Raw genomic sequence first — 3,735 nt, forward strand, 5'->3', positions numbered from 1 at the left:
GTACCTTTGATCGCGGAGGAAACTTGAAGAAATGAGAGGGGATCTGCGTATTTATAAGGAAAAGAGAGGGGGGAACTCGAGGCATCATCATTAGGTCTATTCGGGCCTAGATGGGCCTCGAAACTCTCCCCAAAAATCCAGCGGACCCTCGCGACGTTTCAACTTCTCGGTGCATTTAAAAGAGAAAAAGGGGGGGGGAATTCGAGGTGTCGTCATTTAGCCTAAACGGGCCTAAATGGGCTTCGAAAGTCTCCCAGATATCCAGCGGACCCTCGCGACGGCTCGGCTTCTCGTCTAAATCGGGCGTCGGTCATCCTAAAATCAGAATAAACCAACGGTTAATCTTGATATGTCAATCGGGATCTGATTATCCGCGACTAATCGGCCTTCATGCGACACAACGATCAAAAGGAGCGATAAAGCTTCTACTGCTCGCTTCCGAGAAAACGACGCTGTGCGACTCATCGACCAACCGCTCCAACTTTCCGATAGGCCTTCTATTCCCTCAAATCTTCAAACCTTAGAATCCATCACAAGCCAGAAAGCACTTCGCTCACTAATGGACTGGGGGGGACTTACTGTAGAGGCTGGCCCGGATTAGGTAGAGCGACGGCTCAATCGGTCGGCTCAAGAGTCAGGTCTCTCGGCTTGACTCTTGGGTACTTTTAGTCGATCATCATCGACTGAAGTACATCCAGCTCAGCGGTTGCTCGGACGCCTACGGGCTTCTCGGCCCAGCGGAGGAGGCCCACCAAGATGGCGTAAATTAGGTCAAGGACGAGGCATCAGGACGTCTATATAAGGGAAAGGGGAGACAACGAGAGAAGGATCCGAAATCACTGACTAACACTTGGCGGCTAGATTAGGGTTTTTACCTTTGCTTCATCTCGCCGCTATTTGTACTTTTCCGGTAGCTCATTGAGCCACCGGCTTCCTTTCTGTCGCACTCTCTTCTTTCCCCTTGTAACCGACCGAACGTTTATATTTCCGACCATTAATATGACGTCTTTGTTTCAACCCACATCTTATTTATTACCGTTTTCCGATTAAACAGAGAGGTTTACTAGATGTCCAGGTATAGAGCCAGATAGATTGTTGTTGGACAGATCCAAGAGTTTAAGGTCCCTCAGATCTCTGATATTAATGATGCTTCCTTCAAATAAGTTTCTATTTAAACTAATCTCTTCCAAGGAGAGACAGCTCCCCAGGGTTTGCGGTATATGTCCTGATAACTGGTTGTGTGAAACGTATAGCTGAATAAGATTCTCCAGCTTTCCCACCTCGCGTGGTAAATCTCCAGTCAGATTATTATACGAAACATTTAAGGAAACCAGAGACCGAGCTTCCATGAGTTCTTGAGGTATGGAGCCATGCAGCATGTTGTAATCAAGTCCAGGGTAAAGAAGGTAACTGCAGGTACCAAGAGTAGAAGGGATGGTTCCTTTGAAACTATTGTTGTACAAATAGAGCGTCTATTTGTACAACAATAGTTTGTACAACAATAGCTCAGCTATCATACTGAGGTTCCCCAAGGAAGGTGGTATCTCTCCTGACATCATATTGGACTGTAACTGGAGCCTTCCTAATCTAGAAAGCATCCCAAGGGAGGTGGGAAGTTCACCTGTCAAGAGGCTCTGCTCAACCTTGAATGTTTGGAGGCTTTCAAGGTTCCCAATGTCATGAGGAATGCTCCCAGAGATGAAGTTTCCTCCAAGGAAGAGATACGTCAACCGGTTGGGGAGATTGGATATAGCATGAGGCATCTTCCCCCCAAGTCTGTTGTAGCCAACACCAAGATGCTGTAGCTGAGTGCAATTATTCAAACTTCCAAGAAAATCAAGATCTCTGGAGGAGTAACTTCCCAAGGAGTTATAACTAAACCCAAGTATTTCTAGATTATGTAATCTTCCAAAACTCAAAGGAATGCTTCCTGTCATGTCGCATGCTGCAATATCAAACTCCCTGATAGATGTAATATTGGCTAGCGAAGATGGAATCTGCCCTTTGAAAGCGTTTCCTCCCAAGAACAGCACTTGAATGTTTGGAAAAGCAAGTCAACGTCAGGCCTAAGCTGACCAGAGAAGGAGTTTGTGGGGATGGATAGAAACAGAAGTGAGGAGAGGTTGTAAATAGCAGGAGGAAAGACTCCTGAAAACTTTTTTTTCGCTAGCCTGAGAAACTTGATCTTCGTGAGTCTGGACATACTCTCATGGATCTCTCCTTCCATACGGTTGTACGCGAGATCAAGCCTCTCGAGTGACGTTAGGTTCCCGAAAGAGGCAGGTAACTTCCCTGTCAGGGCGTTTCTACGGAGAGACAAAAGGACAAGAGAAGAAAGGGAGGCTAGCTCGGAAGGAATCTCGTGTTCAAGATTGTTCAAAAGTGCAGAACAGTTGGATAAGCCGAGTGGAATCCCACCTCCGAGTACGTTGTTGCTCAGGTTCAAGTGTTGAAGCCTGAACAGCTTCCCCACCTCAGGAGGGATGCTACCGTGGAAAGAGTTGTGGGAGAGACTAACAGATGTGAGGAAAGAGGGCGAGATAACACCTGTTAGTTTCATCCCGCTGAGGTTTAAACCACTGACTCTCTTGTGTTTCCGAGCACATGTAACTCCAGTCCAGTTGCAGAGATCAAAAGACTCATTCCATGAAGCCAAGGAAACTCGGCTGTTTGGTGATAGGTTAGACTGAAACTCGAGCAGCGCTTGTTTGTCCGTCTGATCAGTGAAAGTGGATGCCTGACAGCAGAACACAAGAGTATGCAGAGCAAGTACTTGAAGCAGCATAAGGCTTATAGGAGGAAGATGCATTGTAAAGAGCTAAGTTCTTTTGTGTTAAACTGCAGCAGCTTTGTCTTTGTTCGTTAGGAAATGAAGAAGACTACTACTTGTATATTCTTTTTGTACCCCCAAGAAGGGGTAAAGTTCGTTGTCAAGACAAGCAAAGAAAATTGACAGTTAGACTTTAAAAAAGTACCACCTCAATCAAAGAATCAATATACATGCATCAATGATAAGAGAATAAATAATTAAAGAGAAATATTATTTTAAGGAAACAAAACTTGTGAGAGGAAGCAACCAACGGTCAACAGAAGTTGGCGGCGATAAAATATTTGCAAAACCTCGTTTCTGTTGGCTCATCATGAGAATGAAGGTTCACAGTTTGAGAGCATTGACTTAATTCTGTAAAAAATGCTCAGATATACATAGAAGATTAACATAATCCTCTACTCGGATACTTCTTACCAAGTAACATGGACAGCAGCAAGAGTCCAAAGCTGTACACTTAGCTCTTCAACGTACAGTACGTTACGTACTCCATAAAGACATACTAAAATGATAATGAAATTAACTAGAGCTTTAACATAACAGACTATAGTCGTGTAGATGAATGGATCTAGTAAAGGTATAGAGATTAAGATTTATCCTCTGTTTGAACGGGATTCAGTCGACTAGGTTGAAAGAACTCGGAAATATGATGACTAAAGACGTTTTATTAGATTCGAACCAAAGGGTTACAAGAGTGACTAAAACCCTAGATCTAGCCCATAAAGCTCAAAGCAACAAGATCAAAGAGATGACTAAAACCCTAGATCTAGCCGCTCAGTGTGTAAATCCCAGAAGTCCCTTTCTTGTTTCTTCTTCTTCCCCTTTTATAGGTCTCCTGTCCTTGATGCCCTAATTTTGTACCTCTTTGGGCCTTGATGCGAGAGGACGAGTATACGGGCCTGGGCAAA

General features: G+C 44.4%; 1 pseudogene; it reads right to left on the minus strand.

Moving 5' to 3' along the window:
- The window catches only part of LOC106330798, a 13,527-nt pseudogene extending 10,718 nt beyond the window's left edge, over positions 1 to 2,809 (minus strand).
- Between the last annotated feature and the right edge of the window lie 926 nt (positions 2,810 to 3,735).

This window comes from Brassica oleracea, chromosome C3 (assembly GCF_000695525.1).
Source record: "Brassica oleracea var. oleracea cultivar TO1000 chromosome C3, BOL, whole genome shotgun sequence".
In the NCBI taxonomy this organism is placed as follows: domain Eukaryota; kingdom Viridiplantae; phylum Streptophyta; class Magnoliopsida; order Brassicales; family Brassicaceae; genus Brassica; species Brassica oleracea.